Below are 13,513 nucleotides of genomic sequence, written 5' to 3'. Positions count from 1 at the left end.
CAGGGTTTTGCCCAGGGCTCTCAGTCTTGTCTGGAAAGGGCAGATTCCTCTGTCCGGGATTCGGGGCAATCCACATGTGTGGCTGCAAGAGGTTCTATTTTGTGATACTGTCAGCCTCCACCCTTCTGAGGTGTTCTGTCTCGATTCTAAGAGAACAGGCCTTCAGTTGATGAAATAAGGCCTTTGGCAAGGGAATGTTTAACCCTTGAGAATCCACGGTGTCCTGATAGAGAAGCAAAAGGTATGGAACTGGTCCCTCTATGATATTTTAACTTCCTCGTTCTGACCAGGAATCTGTTGACTAGAATTGAATGCAATGATTGACTGTGACCTACCAAGAGCTTTGTCTAGGTCAGCATCTTTTCTGTAATTTTGTTATCATTCCCCCATTAACGAAGCCCCAGCATCCCATTTGTTTTACTCAAAGCACTTTATGTTTTCTCTCCTTTAATGATTTGTACACATTGTCCCCCCTTCCTGGTGTCCTGCTCTCTGTGTCTGTGCCATTCAAATATATATTCCCTTTCTACATTGCTTCTCTCAAAATGCATCAACTTACTGTGTGTTCTAAAGAAGAGATATATTCCACTCAAAATATTATCTTACACTCCACACATTCTACCCCCTGGAAAACAGAACAGTGCAGCACCGGAATAATCGGCCCACCAGGTCTGTGTGGACCATGATGCCATTCCAAACTAATTCCACCGACCTGGACATGATCCATATACCTGCCAACCCCTGCCAGCTTATGCGTCTGCCCAAATGCCTCTTAAGCATTGTGATTGTTTCTTCTTTTACCACCTCCCAGGAGAGTACATTCTAGTCATCTACCACCTTTTGCATAAGAAACTTGTCTCACATAACTCCCTTTAAACTTTCACATGTTGTTGGAAATACTCAGCAGGTCTTGCAGCATCTGAGAAAATAAAAATCCGTTAATGTTTCGGGTCCTTCATCAGAAACGTGAACTCTGATTTCTCTTTACAGATGCTTCCAGACTTGTTGGCATTTCTAATCCAAACTGCTAAATCACCCTCAACTCCACGCCACTGCATTTTCTCCATCAACCTACCATATGGAACCTTATCAAGGGCTTAACTGAATTCCATGTATACCACGTCAACCGCCCTAGTCTCATCTAAGTGCGTGGTCACCTTCTCAAAAAACTCAATGAGGTTTGTGAGACACGGCCTTCCCCATGACAAAACCATGTTGACTATCTGAAATCAAATTGCTGCTTGTTAGATGATTATAACTGTTATCTCTTATAATCCTTTCCAAAACCTTTCCTACAATGGAAGTAAGGCTCACTGGTCTATAATTACCGGGGTCATCTCTGCTGTCCTTCTTGAACAAAGGCACAACATTTGCAATCCTCCAGTCCCCGGGTACCAAACCCATAGACAATGATGACTCAAATATCAAAGACAAAGGCTCTACTATCTCTCCCTAGCTTCACAGAGAATCCATGGATAAACCCCATCCGCCCTGGGGACTTGTCTACTTTCACTCCTTCTAGAATTGATAAAACCTGTGCGTAACTAACCTCAATCCTTTCTAGTCTAATATCTCGTACCACATTTTTGTGCTCTGAAATATTCTCCTTTTCCTGTGTAAACACCGATGAGAAATGTTCATTTAGCACTCCTCCAATCTCTGCAGTGTCCACACTCAACTTCCCACTTCTGTCTTTGATTAGCCCTTTTCCTACTCTAATCATCCTTTTATTCTTCACATACCTATAGAAATTTTCAGGGTTATACTTAATTCTGTTTGCTAAAGACTGCTGGTGTCCTCCCTTTCTTTTTTTAACTCTCTCTTTAAATCCTTCCTAGCTGATCTGTAACTCTCTATTGCTTCATCTGTACCAATTTTGCCTCATCAACACATTAGCCTCTTTTATCTTCTTAACAAGAGATGCAATTTCTATAGTAAACCTTGGTTTACAAACTCTGTGCCAGTTGGGTCACCCCACAGCCATTGACTTTCCAAAGACAACAATCCAAGATTTTCCAACTTCTCCCAATCCAGGCAACATCCTGGTAAACCTGTTTCCACCTTTCCAAAAACCTTCACATTCTCGCTATAATGTGGTGATCAAAACGGCACACAATACCCCAAAGGTGGCCTGATTATAGTTTTATATTCACTCCCTGACAAAAGAAGGCAGGCCTGCCATTCACCTCCTTCACCACTTTCAGGGATCTTTCAGTTTGCAACTGAAGATCTGTCTGTACATCAGAGCTGCTCAGGGCCCTTCTGTTTATTGTATACATTCCTCTTGCTTTGTGTCTTCCAAAACGCATCACCTCACACTTGTCTGAATTGAAATATATCTGCAATTTCTCCACAAAACTTTCTGACTCATCTCTTTCTTACAGTATCCTTTGACATCATTCTTCACGATTCACAACTTCAACAGTTTGTGCCATCTCCAAACTTGCTCATTAAATCATTTACATTTTCAAACGTTTCATTTATATACATTACAAACAACTGATGTCCCAGTCCTGATCCTTGTGGACCAGCACTAGCCATAGACCTCCAGCCAGCAACATGCCCCTGCACAACTGTTGCTGGGAGAAATATCAAAGAGGAGCCTTGAGTTCTGTGTTGAGCAGCATGACCAACGTTTATTCAGAGCTCCTTACTAATACATGATGGGAGAAGTCCCTCTCTGGCTCCCCCAGATAAGTCCAGCATTTTGATGTGTTTACTTCATACGTTCCAGTAATATTTTCCCCCTGTCCTGAACTCCAGGGTTTGGAATGTCAGCTCGGATATTTCCCTGTTGCCTTTCCCAGTCTCTGATTCTCTCAGCTCATGCAGCTGCTTTGCCAGTTCCTTTACAAATGGTTTAACCCATCCTTGTCATTGCACATCTCCAGCCCTCCCACTACCATACCCTGTGGCATCTGCATTGTCCATTCAGTCACTAATTCAAAGGGGGACAGCCCCGTCCCCTTTGCTGGGGTTGTCCACAGTTCCATTAGGCTGCTGGGTAGTACTCTAACCCATCGTTGTCCTGTCTCTGAGAGATCCTAGGTCAGATTTGCTTTCAGTGTCTGCGTCATTCCTTCTACTGTCCCAGAGCTCTGGGCGAGGGTGGGGGGTGGGGGGGGGGGGTGTGGAATGGGGATGGGATTTCTGTTCAGTACCAAACAGGGCACATAGCTCTTTAGCTATGTTCCCTGTAACATTTGTCCCTTGGTTAGATTCTGCAGGGGAATGTTTCCAACCACTGAGTAAAACTATTTATTAAAACCCAGTAGGACTTCCTTCCCTGGGATTGGGATGGGTGTGTGTGTAAAATCCATCTGTAATTGTTCCCATGGGCCCCTGGGTCCCTGCTGTTGCCTCCATTTTATCCTGATTGCTTTCCCTGGCTCACACTGTGAACAGACTACACACCTTCGACAAAACCTTGCTGTATTTCTCCCTGTTCCTCCCCAATATGGGCCAGCCCATGATATGTTTTTAATAATGTTTCTCTTATATAGTGTCGTGGCGCTGCTGGGTCATCCAGACTCTGACGTGTCCTATTACTGCCCCACCCTTTTCCCATTCCTGTTTCTCCTGTTGTGGGACTGTTTCTGGGAATATCTTTAAACCTTCCTCTCTCACTTCTGTCGCTATGCCCAGTGCCATCTCCTCAAATGTCTGCACTGTTCCAGTCAGTATTTCACAATAAGATTATTAAAGGATTGGACACTCTGGAGGCAGGAAGCATGTTTCCGCTGATGGGTGAGCCCTGAACCAAAGGACGCAATTTTAAAATAAGGGCTAGGCCACTTAGAGCAGAGTTGAGGAGAAACTATTTTTCCTAGAGAGTGGTGGGTATGTGGAATGCTGTGCCCCAGAAGGCTGTGGAGGCCAAGTCTCTGGATACTTTCAAGAAAGAGTTGGACAGAGCTAATAAGGATAGTGGAATCAAGGGTTATGGGGATAAGGCAGGAACAGGATACTGATTGAGGATGATCAGCCATGATCATAATGAATGGTGGTGCTGTCTCGAAGGGCAGAAGGGCCTACTCCTGCACCTATTGTCTATTCACCTGCCTTACCCACATACTCACTGCCCTGTTGCTGTGAGTTTTCTCCTTTCCTGTGAGCTATAATCTTCATTATTGGTGCTTCACTGGGAAAGTTAACTGCTTCCACAAACGCTCTGACCTGTCCTTCATGCTCTATGTGCACCCAGTCAGGGTGATGTACCGTCACCGAGCCCAGGCCATCACTTATTCATGAACTATACCAAAAGTATGCTGTCTGTCTGTGTATATGCTGACTCCCTGACACCTAGCTAATGTCCGTGCTTCTGTCAGGGCTCGTTATGGTTCTGCCATTTCTGAGTAATTCTCCACAAAAGTCCTCCAGTAATTAAACAATCCTAAAGTTTGCCTTATCCCCTTCACGTTGTGCGGTGGATAGTTTTGAAATCATGGTCTTTTGTTCCACTGGGATTGTCCCCCTCCCTTCCTGATTTGATCACCCTGCTGTGATGTCCCAGTTACATCTCTCCCTACCTTCCCACGCTCTGTGGGTTAATTTAGACCAGGCCTGCCTGACCTGACCCAATACTCTGTGTAATATCCGGATATGTTCTTTCTCTCCAACTGAGGTAATGAGGTGTTGGTAAGATTAAATTGACGAACTCCATCAGTCATATATCGGTGGGGTGTTCTGAAATATTATGGGATCCCTGAGGTAAGTGGATCCAGGTCTACTGCTTTCCTCAGACAGTAAATACTAGATTATTCTGCTGTTCCAGGTCCACAGGAACCCATTCACAATATCAAGTGCTGAGACTGTATCCTGTTGCGATTTTGATCCATTAAATACAGTGGTTTGGTTCACTATTATAGGATACTCTATAGTGGAGAATTTACTGAGGGAGGTATAATCAATAGTGAGGTGGGATGAGCCGTCCAGCTTCTGTGAGTTAGTCTGGGATACTGTCGGTCTGACTATTCCTTGCTTCTCTCAATCTGTTACTGTCACAATTATTGCCTCCTCAATCCCAGCTTTAATGGGATCCGGTTTGTGTGGGGAGTGAGAGGGCCCTCGATCTTTACAGGATCTACAGATAATAACCCGCATTCCTGTTTGAGTTACCTGCCCTGCTGTTTGGGTCCTAGCTATAACTCCCCAGATTCTCTGATTGACGTGGTCAGTCAGTTTCAGGCTGACAGATCAGTTTCTCTGTCCTATTAGATGGTGGTCACTTGCTCAGTTTCCAATGGCTCACATGAGCGTCAGTCCATCAGCTGCCGAAACCATGCATCCAGCACTTTTTCCCTCTCATCATGACTACTCCAATACAGTCCCAGCTTGTCTCCCACATTCACCTCCACATCCTCATGATCACCTCAGATTCTACTGTCTGTGTCCTTGCAGCAAGTTGTGTAAGACACCTACTTCAGTTTTAACCCGATCTATTTTATTTTCAGAAAGATCATTTCAAAATTTGGTTCACTGCTTCTTCAGGACCTTCGTGAAGAAGGGCTCATGCCCGAAATGTCGATTCTCCTGCTCCTTTGATGCTGCCTGACCTGCTGCGCTTTTCTAGCAATACATCTTCAGTTGTAATTGTAGTAACCAGTTAATTACAAGTTACTGACAAAATAATTCAAGAGGAGCTGCTATTGGTGGTGGAAATGCTGCTGGTTGGTATAACAGGGGGCTGGGGTGATTGCTGTACTGGGTTTTGATGAAAAAGTTGAGCAATGTAAGATTATTTTATCTTTGTTAATAAGAAGAGGCAGAGATTGTAGCTAGGACATCCACAAACATCTACCCTCACCATCACTGATGCTCAGTAGCAGCGGTGCCAATCAAGCAGGCTGCTTTATTCCGGATGGTATCAAGTTTCTTGAGTGTTGTTAGGGCTGCACTCATCCAGGCAAGTGGGGAGTATTCCATCACACTCCTGACTTGTGCCTGGTAGCGTTTGGATAGAATTTCAGGAGCCAGGAGTTGAATTACTCTTGTAGCCACTGTATTTATGTCGTGAGACCAATTCAGTTCCTGATCAATGATTATCCACAGGATAATATTGATAGTGGATGTTCAGTCATGGTAACACCATCGAATGTCAAGGGATGGTGGTTATGTTATTTCTTACACGTGATGGTCATAGCCTGCATTTGTGTGTCATGTATGTTACTTGCCCCCTGTAAGCCCAAGCCTGGATATTGTCCAGATCTTGTTGTACTTGGACTTGGACTGCTTCAGTACCTGAGGAGTTAATTATTTATTAACATTAAATAGTCATGAGATTGTGCAAATTCCTTTTTCTATCAAATGTCATGGACTGTATCTTGTGGTCACTCTTTGTCGAGGGAAGTGAGCAGAATCGAGTTGAAGCTTATCAGGTCAACCATGAGTTCATTGAATATTGGAGCAGACTCGATGGACTGAGTGGCATACTTCCACTTTGTTTAACATTTGGTCTAATGCCTCATTTTATTCATAAGCTCAGAATTGTGAGCGGATGAGCTGAAGTGATAGGAAACATTTATTAAACAGATCAGACAGATCAGGAGCAAGGCTCATAAACTCAGGAAGAAGAAATGTGCTGTGGCCTGGGTGCAACAAATGACACTGGGCACAACACAGGTGGCTGTGTCCAGAAGCTGGGATTGCTGAAGAAAGTTGGTTGACCTTATACAGTTGGCAAGTCAGTGATCACGCTGGATGATGGATCGTTGTATGGTTCACACACAGCAGGAATTTGTGGAAGAAGGAAAGGTTCATTTAATTGGAGAAGCTTTCTGCGGTTCCGATTCCGAGTGACTGTTTGAAATACTGATCAAATCATTTTGTGAAATGTTAGGTTAAAATACTCATGTACAACCCCACTGGATAAAGTTGTGCTCCTGATCTCTTGTTATCTGTTTCTCTTTCTTTCGTTGTAACTTCACAGAAAGACAAGATGGAATGTGGGGCAGAAAGAAAAATTCTTTCATTCTTATTACAACAATTTAATGCACAATTGAATAGAATGACTGCTCTCGCTCTTCATTTCGACTTTAATGTGGTGTAGATTGGTCGTCAATCTCCCGTGCAGTGAAGGGCAAAAACAAGATTCTCGACCCAGTCTGACGTGCAAAGGAAAACTGCTGGAGCGGTTTGTGAAGTTAGCAACCAGAGTGTGACTCGAATCCGTGAATGTGGAGAACAACAGTCGAATAACCCACCACCATAATCTCTCGGTCTCCTCAGCACATTTTCTAAAGCGGTGACACGTGACCTCATCAGGTTACATGTAGTGAAAGTCATGGATGAGAAATTTTCAGAGCGGAATCGAATCCACGCCAATGTGTATCTGCTTTCACCAGAATTATAATGACAGCAAATTCCAATAAATAGCCATGCTGGTCAGAATGAATAGCTGTCATTGATACATTCTGAGTCTGAACTGTGTCAGAATCAAACAGAGAACAAAACTTTTACGTCATATTCTCACCTTCATTTGACTCATAATTTCTTCAGTCACTTTCTCTCTCACGTGGAGAAGCAGCCATGGAGAGGGAGATAAAGACGATGTTGTGGCTCAATGGCCTTTTTGATATGGCTGAACCTGAATTGGATTAAACCGCAAGAAACGCTGTTTGTTCGTTTCATTTTAATTTTGTGGAAGCGTGACAATGTTCATTGTAATGTCGGAAGTGAATTACATTTATCTCATTGGAACGATTAATGTTGTATTCAAATTTGCTCCGACTTTATTTCAGCTTAAGAATACTTCTTAGAAAAGCAAAGGGTTAAAGTGCAGATTTGTTGCTCGTTACTTTGGCAGATTTCACCGAGTATTAAATGGACCAAATATCATGGTGTTTTTCCTCACATCTTGAACGCATGTGATTAAAGCACAAAGTCGATCTCCAAGCAACTGGTCACTTCTTATCCATTATGTAATATCTTCCAATCGCAATAAAAAAAATCCGCTCAGTTCCATTTACAGTGCTTGAAGTGGAATATTATGCCAAATCTTTCTAAACTTAGAGTTTTGGAATCGAATCTTATTCAGCTGCACATCTTCACGAAATGTCTTTACATTTAAAGTCAACAAAATTAGACATTGTTTCCCCGCAACTTCCGACTGACTACAAAACACCCCTACTCCTTTACCTCGCCACACGCTGTCTCTCTCCTTGTGAAATTTATTCCTTGTATGTCACCAAATGTACCTTTTCAAATATTTTGAAAAATAGATTCTCGGAGTGACAGCGATTCTGTTCTCATCATATCGTTGTCCTTCAAAGGTTTTATTCAAAGGATTTCAATGCCTGACATCTAAAAGTTTAATTACTTGAAAGAGGGAATTTTCCACTCATTTACTCTGTCCAAACATTTCATCAGCGGAAAAAACCCCACGAAGTCTTCCTTGGTTCAGCGATAACTGTTCTCAATTTTCCAAGAAGACAAGCGAATAAAATCTCATCCTCAGTACACCCCGTCAGCATCTTCTCCAATGGTTTTACACCCCAGTAAACACCAACATTATCCTCTCCGATAGAATCACAGAATCCTACAGTGCAGAAAGGGCATTTCAGTCAATCGAGCCGGTGTCGACTCTGTGAAGGTCATCTCATCCAGACCTCGCTCCCCTCCCTATTCCCGTATATTTCACCAGAGGAAGAGTGAGCCCTACCCCTTATGAATTCAAATAAACCTGTTGGACTATAAGCTGTCGGCCAGTGACTTCTAAACTTGTCCCCATGTTACCCATGGCTAATTCACCTAACTTACTTAATTCACTCCCTGGACACGAGAGGGCACTTCAACTTTGTCAATCAAACTAACCATCCCACTGAACAGCAGTGCAAATTACTGAGACAATGTTCCATCATAGTGAACAACTGCTGCATCATTTTATAATGGCTTTATACCCTGGTAACAGCCTCATCAAAACAAAAGAATCCAAATTCAATGCTACTCTGTCCTTTACAATTTAATTTGTGCTGTGGGAAATGTTTCTGCACTCATATTTGAATGCGTTTATGTTGTTTCTTACTCAGCTTCCTGCTTCTAGTAAATACTTCAATCCAGAACAAGTCTGTCAAATGCTTTTCATTCCATAACAGTCACAAGGTGAAGTTTGCAGAAGTCACGTGTTTGGCCGTTCACTGACACTCTGCCTTCCTGAGAGCTGCAACCCTTCCCCACCTTTATTCAGGCAACACTGTCCTTCCTGTGACATGCCCCATCGAGGTTGGAAGGACACGTATCGATACCCGCACTTGGGAATGGAGCGACAGTTTTTAAACGTTTACACTGTTCCCAGTAGAGAATTGAGCCCTGTGACAGGCGGGGACCCTAACCATTATACTACCGAGGACAAGGGTGTCAAAGGAGGCCCTTCAACCAAATGTGGCCACACTTGTCAAAAACAACTGCCTAATGAACTGAATCCCATTTCAGAAAACTTACCCCACAGCCTTATATGTCTTGGCATCAAAAGTTCACATCTGAATATTTATTCAGGTTATAAGTGTTTCTGCCATTCTGAAAAATGCAGACAGTGTATTCCAAATTCCAACCACCCACTGGCTGATAAAGCTCTTTCACACGTCTTCTCAAAGCTTTCTGTCTTTCTCCTTAAGTTTCTGGCCCCTGCTGATCGATCCCTCCATCAATGGTAAACTCGTTCAGTCAACCCTGTCCATACCTAACCCAATCATATCTCCTCTACATCTCCTTTGCACTGCGACAAATACTCCACTCTGTCCTGTCTTTCTTCACAATTGAAACTATTCAGGCCAAACAATATCCCGGTAAATATCTCCTGAAATTTTCTCAGTGTGATCACATCCCTGCTATAATGTGACTTGCAAAACTGCACACAACACTCATGCTTGAGCCTAATGAGCATTTGTTTTAAAATTTCTGCATTAGTATAAGCGCGATTCTGGCTAGGCAGAATGTATTACCCATTCCGAATTGCCCAGAGGGCAGTTGAGACTCAACCATATTGCTATGCGTCTGAAGTCACATGCAGCCCAGACCAAGTAAGGATAGCAAATTCCATCCCGAAATGACATCAGTGAAACAGATTTTGTTTTCAACAATTGTCAATGGATCTATAGTAGTCATTAGATTCTTCCTTGCAGATACTTTTTGAATCCAAATTTGACAATCATGGCATGGTGGGATTCAAGCTCGAGTACCCAGACTATTACCTCAGTCTCTGGATTATCAGTCCGATGACATTATCACAAGACCAACGCAGAAAGCCATAAAAGCTGATCTTTTCCAATAAAATGTCTTTTCACCCAAACTGGCCTGGGTATTTTCCATGATCCTGACGCTCAAATTGTCTCTGGCCTATGTCAGTAAAAGCTGTTCCATGGGAATTGATTTCACAACCGTGGTATCCAACTGGATCGATTTGTTTGAAGGTCCCGATGGTGGGATTGGGGCACGTTCACCCAACAACAGGAACCGGAGCAGCAGCACAGACAGAACAGTATGAATGTGAAAGAGAGTGATAGGTTGGGCATTGCCTCACAGAAATGGGGCGAGGGACGGAAAGGAGGTTTAATGATCGTGGGAAGGAGAGAAATATCCGACAACGGGTGTGTTTCAATCCTGATATATGAAACGCAGAGATGTGAGAGATGGGAATTGGAAGGTAAAGCGATTAATTTCTTAGCATTTGTCACAAAAAGGACAACGGAGAGAATACTTAGTGCCATGATTTGGTTTCAAATCGAGGTTGGTGTGGTCACAATTCAAAATACCGACAACTACGATCACAGTAATCACAGAACAGGATGCTTGCAAGCAGCAATAAGTATACTAGCAGAGGAAATGTTCGGAAGAACAGCACATGTTCAATATCAGTACCCAGCGAACAGAGACAGACATGTGGGAACTGAGAATGAGCTGAATCTTTCAGTTTGATGTCCTCAGATGCTATGGAGATCCCTTGAATGAGAATGTTGAAAGATGAGATTGATCGATTTCGACAAAACATCAAAGATTCGAGGGACAGTACAGGATATTGTTGAAATGTATGCTTCAATAGCACTTTAGCTTAACATCGGCACAGCCGCCCAGATCGAACCAGAAATGGGGATGGGAATGTATGCACGGAGTTACTCTCTGACTCCAGTGATGAAATAGGTGAGCGTCCTGTCCTTCTGTGATGGTATAGGGGCGCAAGAAATTCCTCGGTTGAGTGTTCTCCTGCTCAAGGGAATGGTTATCCCCGTTTATACTATCATAGCGATTTTCGGTGCATCTTTTTAAGACAGCTGAGTGACACAAGTGGAGAGTGTTGAGCCCTTAACTTTGCAGTGGTGGGTTTAAAAGATGATTTTGCTGTTTGGATCTGTGTTTCCGACACTGGTGGTGGTAGCTACATTTGCTCGCATCAGCTCAGTATCAGATCTTCAACACAGTCAAGACTTCAACCTGGAAAAGGGGGTGTTGGGGTGATATTTTAAACTAGTCATCCTTGGGGGTTGGGACACGGAAACGGTGATATTTACGTTCGACAAATAAAACTTGAAATACAAGCCTGACCTCAGGAACAGAGATCATGACTTTAATTTCCTGCAATCCCATTCATTCATGACCCTTATGCAGGGATTCAACCATCTTCACCCAGTCATGCCCACGAGAGACTCCAGGACCAGACAAACATGAGCTGACCCTTAATTCAATAACCTCCACAGTGTGGGGAAGCAGTCTAATCGGCCCTTCCAGTCCACACGGTACATCCGAAGCGCATCCCACCAGACCCCACGGTATTCCCTGTCCCATAAGCCTGCATTTCCCATTGTTGATCCCTGTAACTGGCACATCTTTGGTCTGAGGGAGAAATAAAAGCGCAAACACAGAGAGAATGTGTAGACTGCCCACAGACAGACACCCGAGGCTGGGATCACACCCGGGTTTGTGGTGTAGCCAAACAGCAACGAACGAGGGGCGAAGAATAAATGTTGTTCAGACCAGTCATACTCACACCCTGTGGGTGAATGAGGAAGAATGAAAAGACATTCACAACATGGAATGTTTCTATCTATGTGGACACAATTTGAAACGATCGTTCACCCTGTGTAGAAAAAATGACACTGATACTACAGAGAAAGCAGGGCAATGTGGGAACTGCTGGAAGGGAATCAATTAACCGCAGAAATGGAAACTCATTTAATCAGGAACACTGGGGAGAGACCGTTCACCAGTCCCGCGTGTGGGAAGGGATGACTGAGCAAAACAACCTCGGAGCCTCCAGCAGGATTACATATCCCATCAGGTGTTCAGTTCTGCTGTCAATGCTGCTGTTAATCCCAACCAGTTGCCTGCTCCATAGCGTCAGTCAGAGTCATTCAGCATGAACACAGGCCTGTCAGTCCAACCGATCCATGCTGAACATACTGCCAACCTAACCCATTCCCATCTGCCTCCTCCTGTACCCGCTGAGTGGTGATAATGCCCTTGTAGTTTTATTACTGTGTTGTTAATCCAAAACCCAGGTGATATTTTGGGGACAAGGGGTTCAGGTCCTGGCATGACAGATAGTGGAGTTTGAATTCAATAAGGACCTGGAATTGAAGAGTCTCGTGATGACCTGAATCAGTTGTGTGGAAAATCCCATCTGATTCACTCATACCAGTTCGGGAAGCAAGCTGTCATATTCATCTGCTCTGTCCCACATGAGACTCCAGATGGATAATACCGTGGTTGACTCTGAAATGCCCTCTGGGAAATAACTGATGTACTAGGCATGAATAAATTTATTTTAAAAATCTCACTTTCCCATTCATGTTTGGAATTAATTTTCCATTAAATGTTGCAAACATACCCTCATCCATCACTTCCTCAGCAAGTTAATTACACACGTAAAACACAGTCCCTAAAAAATGCCTTATGTCTTTTCTAAAAAAAAATCTCTCTTTTCATCTTAAACATATGCCCTCTCGTCTTGAAATCCCCCTCCTGGGAAAAGGCCGCTATCGTTAACTCTAAACTTCGTTCTCAATAATTCATAAACTCTGTCAGGTCGCCGCTCAAAACCCTAACCTAGAGTGAAAACATTCTCAACTAGGAGAAAGTGAGAACTGCAGATGAGAGATCAGAGTCGAGAGTGTTGTGCTGGGAAAGCACAGCAGAACAGGCAGCATTTGAGGAGCAGGAGAATCGACGTTTCGAGGAAGAGCCGGGTGAAGGACACTTGTGCGAAAAAAAATTGATTCTCCTGCTCCTGGGATGCTGCCTTACTTGTTGTGGTTTTCCAGCACCCGATCTCGAATCTGAAAATAGTCTCAGCCTATGCAGCCTTTCATTATAACTCAAACCTTCCGCAGGCAACAAGTGTGTATACCTTTTGTGAACCTACTTCAGCTGAATAATATCATTCCTACAACTGGGCGACCAGAACTGGACACAATATTCCAGAAGAGGCCTCATCAATGTCCTGCAAAGCTTCACCATAACGTCCCAACTCCTATACACAAAGGACTGAGCAATGAAGGGAAGTTTGTTAAATGCCTTTGAACCA

This window comes from Chiloscyllium punctatum, chromosome 4 (assembly GCF_047496795.1).
Source record: "Chiloscyllium punctatum isolate Juve2018m chromosome 4, sChiPun1.3, whole genome shotgun sequence".
In the NCBI taxonomy this organism is placed as follows: domain Eukaryota; kingdom Metazoa; phylum Chordata; class Chondrichthyes; order Orectolobiformes; family Hemiscylliidae; genus Chiloscyllium; species Chiloscyllium punctatum.
Note: the sequence above shows the minus strand (reverse complement) of the source record.